This window comes from Pipistrellus kuhlii, unplaced genomic scaffold (genome assembly GCF_014108245.1).
Source record: "Pipistrellus kuhlii isolate mPipKuh1 unplaced genomic scaffold, mPipKuh1.p scaffold_m20_p_5, whole genome shotgun sequence".
Lineage (NCBI taxonomy): Eukaryota > Metazoa > Chordata > Mammalia > Chiroptera > Vespertilionidae > Pipistrellus > Pipistrellus kuhlii.
The window spans coordinates 13,117,574-13,131,733 of record NW_023425551.1 but is presented as its reverse complement, the minus strand read 5'-3'; the positions used below and the strand labels follow the sequence as shown (position 1 = coordinate 13,131,733).

The 14,160-nt window shown below is 41.7% G+C and overlaps 1 pseudogene; it reads left to right on the top strand.

Moving 5' to 3' along the window:
• The first annotated feature begins 12,875 nt into the window (after positions 1-12,875).
• LOC118706293 lies at positions 12,876-12,974 on the top strand (annotated as a pseudogene).
• Positions 12,975-14,160: the final 1,186 nt, after the last annotated feature.

The window sequence follows — 14,160 nt, the reverse complement described above, 5'->3', positions numbered from 1 at the left end:
TTACTTCACATGTTTCAGATAATGCCAGAAAGTGAGCAAGCTAAAGCTAGTTTGGGGTAACTCCCCTTTTCCTTTTACTTCTGAGACAGGGGAGATGATAGAGTAATCTTAGTTATCACTGGTCCTTCAGTTCTTTCCCTCAACAGACATGAGAAGAACACAGCGGGAGCCAGAGCAGGATGTTAAGAACCTGGCTCAGGATCCCGCAGCCTAGGTTCAATCAAGCCCATCTTTGGCCAGGCTCTGCCCTGATTTGTCCCTCCCTACGGCGTTACTATGGAGGCCGGGAGGGCTCTGAATCAATACCGGCTCTGTGAGCGGGAAGAACCTGCATCGCGTGTCATGGTCTCAGAGTTGCCAGAACACCAGACCCATAAACCTTCTTCCTCATAGAAACCTGAAACGCTAGGAAGAATCTCCTTCTAAATGAAAGTCACAAGAGCAAAGAGAGAGCCCCCGAACTACTTTCACACACAACTGTATTTAATTTATAAGTCAATGAGCAGCTTGTGAAGCCAAGGACTTCAGAGTTCCCTGAAACGGAAGACAATGTAAGTGGCTTAGTGTCTGTCAGATAGGTCCCCATCTTTACACACAGCACTGCTATGAACTATCTGGCCAATGATTCTAACCTGAAAGCCTTAAGTCTCTCTCTCTTTTTAATTGGAGTTACTTAGAGTGTGGAAGTAACCCAGGGACTTAGAACATTTAGGGCAGATGAGTGTAGGCTAGGGCCTGGGGTTTGCTCACAGGGACAGGGAGGTGAGTTTCCTTCCCAGGAGAAATGGGATGCTTGGGAGAAAGGTGCTGAGGTATCTGTGTAGGGTGGGAACTTCTCATGGAACTGCAGGGGAGTGAGGAGAGTGAGGGTCAGTGCACTTTCTCAGCACAGGCCTCAGAGCAGAGCGAGATTGGCACTGAGTGGGGAGAAGGTAAATTGGTAACAGGAGCAAAGAAGACAGTAAGTCTGCTTGCTTTCTCAGTCTCTGCCTGCTGCCTTGTACCCAATAAAAAACACATGCACACACCCCCTCATGGGAGAAGTATTTCCTGAGTGTTAAAATATCAGGGTTGTATCCAGGACACAATTAGGTTTCCATCCGATGGCACACTGGCAAACACACACACACACACACACACACACACACACACACGGCCCTTAAGCAAGTGCTAATGAGGTACTTCAACGAAAAGGCCACGCTCGCTCGAGAGCACCAACACCTCACAGAGGTGACTCGGGCCACTAAAAGCAAAGGCACCAGGCTCAGGGCCCAGTGGTGACAGTCAGGAACTTTTAACAGGTCGAGTCAGAGGCCAGGAAGCCAAGCAGCCGAGGATGTGGCAGAGAGAGAGAGAGAGAAAAGCTGTTGACATGGTAGCAGACCAGCTGTTATAAGAGAATGTTGTTTGTCCAAGTGGGAGACAAAAGGATACCACGATTGGTAAGGTACTCCTAAGGTACAGGACTCCTCTGCCTGCGCTCTAAAATGCTATGTGTAGCTCTCAGCAGGTAGTGAAAAGACTGAAGGAAAGAATCTGATGAGGAACCTCATCCAACCATCAAGTCTACCTGGGCCTCAGTGCCTGGCATGACTTTGGTTGTCCCAAGTCATCCCTCTTGAACTGCCCTATGGACATCTCAGTCCTCCACTTTTCCCAAACCCTCTACTTCATAGCCCCTCCTGTTTCCAGCAGTTTATCTCACCTCATTTGTGATTGAAATTAAAAAAAAAAAAAATAGAGGCTATCCTGCCAGAACAGGATCGCCTTTCTTTCCACACTCACGCCAAGCCACCCAGCCTTGACTCCTTCCTCCATCTCCTGTGCCCTAAACGCTATCTCCAAAGTCCTCTGTCATGTTTCTGTATCCCAAATTTCCCCTTCTCTATAGTCATTTTCATGGGAGTCTTCAAATATGTTCTTTTTAAAGCATGTCCCCCAACTCAACGTGCACCATGCCCCAAGTCTTCTCCTTTTCCTCTTTCTGTGATTTCTATAGCTTTGTTTGCCTTGCAGCTGTTCCTTGATGCACAGCATTCTGGCATGCACCCATTTTAACTCTATAAACATATTCTTCCCCAGGACTTTCAGTAATTTCCTTGTTGGAATTAATTTGGAAAGTTTTCAAATTATACTCCTCTCTTTGCAGCATAAGTCATTAAAAACACTGACATTGCCCTTCTTCTTGCAAGATTATGTTTTTCCCTTCCTCTGATCTTCCCTTAAATGTAGATGGCCCACAGTTTTCAGATCTCTTCTTTTTATACTTTTTAAAAAATTTATCTTTATTGTTGAAAGTATTACAGATATTCCAATTTTTATGTACTTTTTGTATATTTCCCAGGAAATTTCACTCACCATAATGGATTTGATTAAAGCTTTATTCTAGTCTTTTATTTATTATATATATATATATATATATATATATATATATATATATATATATATATTTTTTTTTTTTTTTTTTTTTTTACTAGAGGCCCAGTGCATGAAATATGTGCACTGGACTGGGGGGGGGGGGGATCCCTCAACTGAGCCTGTGCCCTCTTGCTGTCCAGGACCCCTCAGCAATCAGACCTCCCTCTCACAGTCTGTGACCTCTCGCTCCTTACTGCCTGCCTGCTCGCTGCTCCTTACTGGTTGGCTCGCAGCTCCTTAGCGCTACCATGAGGAGAGGCTTCCATCACTGCCACTGCACTCCCCAGCCATGAGCCTGGCTTCTGACTGAGCAGCGCTCCCCCTGTGGGAGCGCGCTGACCACCACAGGGCAGCTTCTGCATTGAGCATCTGCCCACTGGTCGTCAGTGCACATCATAGAGACGGTTTGTTCCACCAGTCATTCTGCAGTTTGGTTGATTTGCATATTAGGCTTTTATTATATAGGCTTGCTCCCTATATATTCACTGTTATCTGTACTTACATAAAAGATTAAGTATTTATAATTAGTAATTTATTTATAATTTTACATTATTCATACTGAAATATAGGTCAATGTGATGGATTCAAAAATGGCCACAGATCCTTTCTCTTCCTGAACCCAGGTCATTGCAATATAACAAGCACTTGCACCTTGGAGCTTGGCTATGAGAACAAGCACACAAGGCTATTCAGGTCAAGGATGACAGGTCTCATAGAGAAGAGACAGCTGAGACCTCCCAGACCGAACCCCAGCCAAACTGGGCTGATAGCAGGCATTCGAAAGACCTGCAGACCAATGAAGCACAAACAAAATGTCATAAACCCAAATAAGTGTTTGTTGCTTTATGGTGCTCAGTAGTGGTATGGTTTGCCATAAAGCAAAAATCCAACTGATATAATCAGAAAATTAACATTTTAAGCCTAAGAAATAAAAATGAACAAGTTAAAGCAAATCTAACCACAACCATGTATGTTGTCTCTCTTGTGAGCTTTAACTCAACATGGTATGGGACAGTAAGCAACTTCTAAATATACTATTAATCTCCTCTTGTTATTCACTCTATTTTTAAAATATATATTTTTAATTGATTTTGCAGAGGAAAGTTGAGGGACAGAGAGATAAAGATATCAGTGACGAAAGAGAACCTTTGATCACAACCAAAGCATGTGCCCTGACCAACAATTGAAATGTAATCTCCTGGCTCATAGGTCAATGCACAACCACTGAACCACACAGACTGGGCTGTTATTTATCTCTTTAATAAGAACTATGTATCTTAGAGTTTAGTAATTAGACTTTTTTTTGTTTCCAGAGTAACTGATAATGATTTGGTTCTAGGTTTTGTTGTTGGTTGGTAGATATGTTTTGTTTTAATATACAAAATTAAAAAAAAAGAAAACAAGGGACTGCATTCTTTACTGATCTTTTAAGAACAACCCTTTATAGAGCATTGGCTCAAGGTTCTTTTGGGTTCAGTCCCACCACCTAAAAAAACAGAAAGCCGAGTTTTGAGTTTAGGCTCTCCTTGGCCTTTCCCCCTTCATGGTAATTGTCTCTGATAATATTTTCAGTTGCTTACAATAAAGTTCACCAATGAGCATTCCCAGTCCCACGCACAGTTTATTATAGCCCATGAGAAATTCTTTCTTCTTCCAATGTCTCAGGTTTCTTCTGGGTGGGAATGAAAGTGAGCAAGACACATAACAAAGATAACACTGAAGACAGAAATTGATGAAGACAGAAGTCTAGTTCAGGTACCAGCTTTGCCACTTAAAAACCGTGGATACATTATTTAACATTTCCATTACTCATTTTTCTCATTTGTAAAATGGGAATAAGTGATAATTTATAGGGTTGTTCAGAATAAATGAACATTTATAAAAGTATTTTGATAGTGTTTGATGGAATGAAATTCTTACTAAAGGTGTTTTATTATGATTATCATTTATTTACTACTAGAGGCCCAGTGCATGAAATTCATGCACAGGCAGGGTCCCTAGGTCTGGCTGGTTGTCAGTGCTGATCAGGGTCTTCCTTTGTTCCACGCTGCCCCCTGGTGGTCAAACTCCCGGTCTCCTGGTTAAACTCCCGAGGAGACACTTTGCATATTAGCCTTTCATATATATATATATATTTTTTTTTTCCTAAGCACATTGATTCCAAAGTTATTAACTGACCATCCAGACATAATGAAGATAAACCTGTAATGTTAACATTAAAAAATAGTAAACATGTAGCACTTCAAAATATTAAAAGCACTTTCATTAGTTTATCTCAGACTTCAAAATAATCCTATGAAATGGTTATTATTACTCCCAAACTTACCCCATCATTGTATTCTAATGTAACTTAAGTGAAATATTTTTGATCAATAAATATACACTATTTCATTTTGAAAAGCAGAAAGTCATTATTGGATCATGTAACAAAAAGATCATATTAAGAAAAATAACAAGTGCTACTTAAAATTACTTAAAAATCAGAGATAAAAGCAAATTTTTACTGCTGACTGTTGTAACAGAATGCAAAGACTTGTATCACCAGAACTGATCGGTGTGCTGAGCTAATGCTCAGCAGATGTCAGGCAGACAAATATAGATCTTACAGTTGCTCCCCTCACTTCAGCAATACTTAACTGTGTGATTAGCGCCTCAGTCCTTGTTAACATGCCTTAGAGGCCAAGGAAAATATTCGATCCAGCATAGCATTTATTTAATTTACAAGTTCTATTAGAGATCTCTTAGTGTTGATTATTTTAATCCACAGGAATGTGACTAAAATTTTTATAAATGAAAGTGAATAAATAAAATGTTATAAATGAGCTGCTCATTTGATAAAATTAGAACATTTTAATATATTTCCTCATTAGCACAGCAAGCAAAATGAGGAATATATCCAAAATGACAGAATAATGCGTTATGTTTTAAATGTTAAAAAGTATTAATAAAATCTTTTTTTAATTTTTTTTTAATTTTTTTTAAATCAATCTTTATTGTTCATATTGTTACAAAGGTTCCTCATTTCTTCCCCCCTCCACCAGGTTCCCACCCCACCCTCCGCCCCCTCCCCATCCCCCATTGTCCTCATTTATAGGTGCACAGTTTATGTTCAGTCTCTTCCTCCCTCCCTTTCCCCAATAGTAAATCCCTTTTCAGATAGTAAATCTGTTACTTAGCATTTTCTCATATCAATAATACCACCACATGCCCAATGATACATTTCACACAAAAGACATTTCCAAATAGGTCAACCAGCCTCATCCAGGCCCCACCCAAGGCACTCACAGATCAACACCCCAGCCCTATACTAACTCAACACATCCAGATCTAAGCCTTCATCACTTGATTCAGCAGACCCTCAAGTTCCCACAAAAGTTTCCAGCCATGTCTGAGAGGCCGCCATGGGGCAGGGGCAGGCGAGAAGCGAGCTGTTTCGGGCCTGGCTGCTTCGGGCCTGGCCTCTGTTGCTCTGGTTCGTTCCACAACCAGCTGCTCCGGGTCTGGTCGCCGCCGCTTCTGACCTAGTTGCTCTGGACCTGGCTGCTGCTGCTCCGGGCCTGGCCGCACCCAACCCGGCTGCTCTGGGCCCAGCTGCTCCAGGCCTGGCCGCTCCCAGCCTGGCAGCTGCTGCTCCGGGCCTGGCCGCACCAGACCCAGCTGCTCTGGGCCTGGCCGCTCCCAGCCTGGCAACCGCTGCTCCGGGCCTGGCCGCACCAGACCCGGCTGCTCCGGGCCTGGATGCTCCCAGCCTGGCAGCTGCTGCTCCGAACCTGGCCGCACCAGACCCGGCTGCTCCGGGCCTGGCTGCTCCCAGCCTGACAACCGCTGCTCCGGGCCTGGCCGCACCAGACCCAGCTGCTTCAGGCCCTGCCGCTCCCAGCCTGGCAACCGCTGCTCCGGGCCTGGCCGCTCCCAGCCTGGCAACCGCTGCTCCGGGCCTGGCCGCACCAGACCTGGCTGCTCCGGGCCTGGCCGCTCCCAGCCTGGCAACCGCTGCTCCGGGCCTGGCTGCCTCAGCCTGGCAACCGCTGCTCCGGGCCTGGCCGCACCAGACCTGGCTGCTCCAGGCCTGGCCACACCCAACCCGGCTGCTCTGGGCCCAGCTGCTCCAGGCCTGGCCGCTCCCAGCCTGGCAGCTGCTGCTCCGGGCCTGGCCACACCAGACCCAGCTGCTCTGGGCCTGGCCGCTCCCAGCCTGGCAACCGCTGCTCCGGGCCTGGCTGCCTCAGCCTGGCAACCGCTGCTCCGGGCCTGGCTGCACCAGACCCGGCTGCTCCGGGCCTGGCCGCTCCCAGCCTGGCAACCGCTGCTCCGGGCCTGGCCGCACCAGACCCGGCTGCTCCGGGCATGGCCGCTCCCAGCCTGGCAGCTAATAAAATCTTTTAAATGGCTCCATAAAGCTGATAAAATGAGATGACTGATTTCAAGTTTGGCAAAGAACATGCAAGATGAGCCTGGAACCCATTATTGTAGCAGAAATTAAGAAGTGTTCGCCAAAATAAAAACAAAAACAAACAAACAAAAACAAAACACAATGGAGGCATAACTAAATAACAGAGAGGCCAGCCTGCAGTGCCATCCCCCTTGACAATCTGAGGCATTTTAGTTATGAGAACAGAAATATCTTCAAATAAAATAGGAATCTATGGATCCACATGGAGATGGATGAGTAGAGGAGAGAAAATGGCTCTTCCTTAGAGTAGAATGACAACTGATAAGCCTGGAGGGAATACTAGAGAGATGAAATCATCATTTTGCCTCCATGACAGTAAATTTGCTTTAGGCAAGAATAATCAATGGGTGGATATGAAGGCAGGGTATAACAATTAAATTTGACAAACAGCAGTGTTTTCATGGTTTCAAAGTATCTCCCCAAAGATTGTTGAATGGTTTCAATGGGAAAATTAGTAATTATATAGTCAGAAACCAAGCAATACTCTGAATAGTTATAAAAATTAATATCTCCAAGGAGGGCATAGATGGATATCCTGTGCCTTTACATATGACACTCTAAAAAGGAACATCACTGTTTTTGCAGCATTCTTACCTACATGTAACTATAAGAAGACATCAGAAAAATAAATATTTAGGAATGTCTATGAAATAGTTTGCCTGTATTGTTCAAAATCTCAATGTCATTGACTGGAGAACTATTCCAGATGATAGTATACAGGGACAAGAAAACTTTCATCAATGTATAATTCTAGATTGATCTTGTACTGAAGGGAAAAATACTACATGACCATTATGAGAAAATTAACAAAATTGTAATACAAATGGTAGATTTAATAAAACTATTGTATCAATGCTAAATTTACTAAATTTGATGACTATACTGTGGTAACATAAATTATTCAAATTTTCTGACAACTTGTCTATAAATTTGAAATAATTTAAAAATAAACTTTTTTAAAAAAAGAACATATATTATTCTAACCCAATGGTACATAATACTTTGGTTATGTAGATACATACAAAAAACAATAGGCATTTGAACCAAATAAGCAGAAAACCAAATTACTCACTAATGTAAGTCAATTAACTTTTTTTTGTATAAAGGCTTTATTTTCCTTTATTTCCACTGTCAAGATCTAATTTATTTTTTATATGTGTGCTTCAACTTCATGCAGGCTCTATTCATCTGCATTCATTCTATTTCAAGTCATTTTAATAACAAATATTACAAGTTACGTGTGTAATTGTTTCAATTAATTAAAAAATTGATAATACTGGAAAGCTGGACCACACTTTTAATGAAGTCCTTGGTCAATGAACTTAGTGCAATAGAACTGTGGCCCAGCTTTCCAGTATTGCTATCACTAGCCAGAAATGAAGTCTTTTTTTTTTTTTAATTAGTATCATCCACTGTATTTGACTATTCTTTTATCTCCTTGTTATTGAGAACAAAGCAAGACCACCTGTTTTTGTGAAATTACTTTTATATAATTGAAAAGGCATAACAATTGTGTGTAAATTATATCCCAACAAGTTCATTTTTAAAAAAGCATATCAGAAGATTAGCAAGAATATCTATTAATATTATCAAAGCTGGATGATGTAAGATCACAGTTCATTATGTTTTTCTCTCTACTTCTAGGAATGTTGGAAAATGTTCACAATAAAATATAGAGGAAAAAAAAAGAAAAGGCATGATAACGAATGGCCTACAAATGACCTCTAGATTTCATACATTCTCAATGTTCCAACTGAACTCTATGTTATATTCTTGGACTTGTTTGAAAATGTATCTACAATATGCACAATTTATTCTGTTTTCTAAGATAGAAAGTTTGGAGCTTCTTTTTTTTACATCTACTACATCTATCCCAAAAAATTCTGGTGATGTTACATCAAAAGTATCTCTTTATTCTGCCCACGTGAAACATCCCTTTCCAAACATCACAGGTCCCTTTTATAACTTTGTGCTTTTGTACATGCTATTACTTGCAAGGGAGAATTTTTCTTCTTTCTGTCTGGCCAAGTTCTCTCGTTCTTCAAGTTCTGTGCCAAATGTCCCCAAGCAGAGTTGGCAATAGTCTCTCCTGTGCTCCAACAGTAGCTCTGTAATTTTTGTGGTATCCTGGTATGGTCATTTATCTGCTTACATATCTGTCTGGCACAGGAGACTGTGAAATCCTTCAGAATAGGGAGCATATCTATCACTGTATCTCATCCAGGATGTGGAATGTGCATCATATAAAGCATAAATTTAATAAATGCAATATATATATATATGTGCCTAAGCAACTAACTGACCAACCAACCAGGCTGGCCGGTAGCTATGATGCTCAGCACAGGAGCTGCCGAGTAACAGCAACTTCACAGAATGTCCTAGACTAGTATGAAGAAGAGAAACTTTGATGATTCTGAGGCATCCTTCCAGCTATAAAATATTGTGATTCTAATGTTAACAATGGTAATGTCGGGTTATAATGACAACACAGGTTACGCGGTGGGTTGCCAGCTAAAAATCACCAGTCTGTACCATGGATAAAGGGTTCTGAGGTTGATAGTTACATAATACAAGGTGACTTTTGCAATGGTGGAGCTGAGAGAAGCCACATGTCTAATGAGCCACCTGGCCTGAGTAGGAAGCCATGTCAGAAACCATGTGCTGGGCGTTCCCACAGAAGACTGGGTCTCTCAGTGTGGCCCAGCAGAGCTAAAATATCTTAGCTCTTATGGCTCCGAGGCTCAGTTTTTGCAAAAGTGAAAGACAGAAGAACGGTGTTGGATTAGATCTTTCCTAAACCATAAACTGAAAAATACCAAAGCACAAGCTTCCACTGGAAAGAAGGGGTCAGAGTTTGTCATCTGCCTTGTGTGCAAGAGGGAGCAGGATAATTGATATGTGTGTTTTTTATTTATATCCAGGCAGTGATATCATGCTGGCAATTTGAACTTTGTAAGAAAGGAGTGTTTTTAATTTCTGAATAAGAGTTGGATCATATGTAAATGATTCCAGGCATCCAAATGAGAAGGGAAAAGAAAGCTTTTTGTGATCTGTGAATGGGAAGGTAAACGAATACCTTGAATGTTCTACAAAAGCCTATATATTTTATGGAATTCACATATTCACACAGATCTTTCCTGACATTACACAGGTGTGGCCTTAGCGGTGAGCCACTCAAAGGCATTGTGGGCTTTGGACAGGCTGGGGAATGGGCTGTGTGTGAGGTGGGGTGACCCTCCTCCTGTGCAATGTCCACCGAGCTTGCTAGCACGCAGTCACTGCAATGAGGTGCATGCCTGTCCTGCGATTTGTCTGTACGTGAAGGGGTTCCTGCCGATGTGATGATGCCAACACATCACATTCTTAGTTTTGGAGATCGCAACAGCATTGCAAAAGAGTGTGATACTCTCTAGCCCACTTTAGTTCCTTATTCAGTCACATCAGAGTGCCCAGTGATTTCTTGGCCCTAGAAAGTATGTGTTCTCATTCAAAGAAAAATTTTGGCTTGTCTCTGACTTCTCAAGAAAGGTATTTTGAGATCACTAGTTCTCAAAATTGCATTAGTTCTTAGTGAACAGAATACCGTATTTTCCAGCGTATAAGACGACTTTTGAAACGAAAAAAAGCCTGCTCAGATTGGCCAGAGTCAGAGAGGCGGTCTATTAAAAAAAAACAACTGGCGTTGCCTCGGAAGTGGGGGGTAGTCTTATACAGCGAATATAGGCCTAAACTTATGTTTTAACTGTAAAATTAGGGGGTCATCTTATACGCCGGAAAATACGGTATTTAAAATCTGTATGAGATGTTGAATTAGGTTAGAAGGGAAGCGTTGTTACTACATTTTTATATAATGGAAATATTTAATAAGTCAGGAATATGTTCTGCCATATATCTCTTTCTTCAACATCTAAAAAAACTGGCATATTTGCCAAAACCGATTTGGCTCAGTGGATAGAGCGTAGGCCTGCGGACTGAAGGTCCCAGGTTCAATTCCACTCCAGGGCATGTACCTTGGTTGCGGGCACATCCCCATTGGGGGGTGTGCAGAAGGCAGCTCGTCGATGTTCTCTCTCATCAATGTTTCTAATTCTCTATTCCTCTCCCTTCCTCTGTGGAAAATCAATAAAATATATATTTTTTAAAAACTGGCATGTTCAAGTTTTTCTCTTCACTTCAAAATAATTTATGCAATGGATGACATCAGCATGAAGCTCTTATAAATATTATTGTATTAAATTTTATTTATCTCAGAAGGGAATTAGCAGTTAATTGGTAATTTATGAACCTTGGGGGTTAATTTTAAGTGAGATTTTTAGGTTTTGAAAGAAACTAAAACCAAAATTAAGACAAATCTTGTAAAAAAGTCACGTGGTAGACAGAGTGTGATTTTTAAAATAAGGCATCTCTAGCTTTGAATTCTAAGTTTGCACCTTACTAGCTCTGTGCAATAGGAAAAGTGGCCACTTCTATAAACCTGTTTCATCATCTTATAAAGAGGAAACTATTTTGCATGGAAAATATCCTTTTTAAGATTTAATGTGGTTACCTGTCAAACTCCTAGTGCACTGAAGGACAGATTGGGCATCAATAAATGTTAGTTCCTTTTTTAGTAGCTTTAGATTTTGTTATGAGAAATCTCTCTCCCCTTTTAGTTTCTGTACCCAGTAGAATGATAACTGTTACTAGGCTGTACCCATTATTTTGTTCTGTGCCAAAGGGCTTCACAAAAGAAATGGGTTTGGAGCCAGGTGCCAAGCAGCAGAGCCCGGAGAACTGGGTCACCGTTCTGTATCAGTTCACAAATGGAACTGCGGCCGGGGTTTCTCAGACGGGCACAGCCCGGATGTAAAGCTGTGCAATAAGAAGAATGAGCATGGGCTTGCATCTCTGCTGAGAATATTCTCAGAAGCATTCCCTGCAAAGTTGTTGCTATTCTGGTTTCTGGCCAAGAAACTCGAGGAAGCCAGTTATTATTTAATTACCTGATTAAGTGAGAATAGCTTTCAAAAGCTGTTCGCCCAGCATTCCGTACAATGTGCTCTTTATACAACAACTCTGCCTGCGATTCAGCTTTGACTGGGAGAAAAGAGACTATGAAGGGGATGTAGGTTGCCCAAACAGATATGCGCAGATCTGTAGGGAGACAGTAGTGACCATTCGGGCAGTGTGTGGAGAAAGCAGTTAGAAGAGAGATTCCTGCTAACTCCCGCTGTTACCACTATTCTTGATGCAAGACAGGCCAAGTTGCCGAAACCGTTTGGCTCAGTGGTAGAGCGTCGGTCTGTGGACTGAAAGGTCCCGGGTTTGATTCCGGTCAAGGGCATGTACATTGGTTGCGGGCATATCCCCGGTAGGGGGTGTGCAAGAGGCAGCTGATCGATGTTTCTCTCTCATCGAAGTTTCTAGCTCTCTATCTCTCTCCCTCCTCTCTGTAAAAAATCAATAAAATATATTTAAAAAAAAAAAAAGACAGGCCAAGTTGATGTAGTAATAATCATGAGGTCAATCCAGGAAGCAAGAGCTTGTTTCAGCCTTCACAACAATTACACTCTCAAACCCTCTGATTACCTATTGAACAACAGGGAGAGCTCTAATTCACTCTTAAAATTTTCTTTAAGATATATTTATAACCAGTGAATGAGCATAGAAAATTCCATAAATCCAAAAATATCATATGTGATATAAAACATACTTGGAAACATGGTCATTTCACAGGTTTTTTTTTTTGGTTTGTTTTTTTTTGTTTGTTTGTTGTTGTTTTTTTGTCAAATCATAGTTAAGCTGTACCCGAAGAATAGGACATGCTAACAAATCAAGGCAACTATTTGCATTTAATTTAATAAGTGTAAAAAGGTTGAAAAGGTGATTGCCTTTGAGTCATGTATTTTGAAATGTTGTTTAAAATGTGAGCATTATTTGCAAGATACTAGCTCCTTACTACTTGGTAACAGGACTGCTGTGATGAGTTATATAGACTAGTAAGGACCAATTAAAAGGACCATGAGTGCTCGCTTCGGCAGCACATATACTAAAAATAGAGAGAAGAGTAGCATGGCCCCTGCGCAAGGATGACACACAAATTCGTGAAGCGTTCCATAAAAAAAAATAAAAAATAAAAAAAGAGCATGATAAGGATATATATTATCCTGAGGGCAATGGAGAGACATTGGAGAGCCAATGAAATGTCACAGTGTACATCTAACTTCACAGTCAGACCTAATATCTAACTATTTAAACAAGTATTTAGAGGCATTGACTGACCACAGACAATAACAGCAAAACAGAAGTGAATTTTCAAGGCAAAATTATAATTTTATCTGGAATTACTGAACTTAAATGTTAGGGAGAATAGACAATCAGACTTATTTAATTGCTTTTTTAGCGCTAACGTGAGATGCCTAAACTACAGGTAAAGAAGTGAGGATACCTATCAATAATCTATAAATATTAAAACTAAAGTAATAGTTAAAACTGCTTAAGAAAATGATGGCATTTCTTTGAAAAAGGTTATTAATGGAGCCTTGGGGGAAAGTTGTACCCAAAGCAAATTTAGTAATTAGCAAGTTTCAATGGAGACAATGGAACCCAACTTCCATTGGAAAAATATAAGAAACTAGAGGCCCAGTGCATGAAATTCATACACAAGGGTGGGGTGTGTCCCTCATCCCAGCCTGCATCCTCTCCAATCTGGAAACCTTCCAATGACATTCGGCCATCCCTCTCACAATTCAGGACTGCTGGCTCCCAACCACTTGCCTGCCTGCCTGCCTGTCTGATTGCCCCTACCCACTTCTGTCTGCCAGCCTGATCACCTTTAACTGCTCCCTTGCCAGCTTGGTTGATGCCTAACTGCCTCCCTGCCAGTCTGGTCGCCCCTAACTGTCCTCCCCTGCAGGTCTGGTCACCATTAATTGTCTTCCCTGCTGGCCTGGTTACCACTAACTGCCCTCCCTTGCTAGCTTGGTCCCCCCCAACTACCCTCCCCTACCAGCCTGGTCACCCCCAACTGCCCTCCATTACAGGCCTGGTCGCCCCCAACTTCTCTCCCCTGCAGGCCTGGTTACCCTAACTGCCCTCCCCTGCTGGCCTGATCATCCATAACTGCTTTCCCCTGCTGGCTATCTTGTGTCCACATGGGGGCGGCCATCTTTGACCACATGGAGGTGGCCATCTTGTGTGTTGGAGTGATGGTCAATTTACATATTACATCTTTATTATATAGGATAGTATTGGAAGGTAAGGAGCTCTGAAAGAAAGAAGGGATAAACTTTCACACTATCCCTGATTGT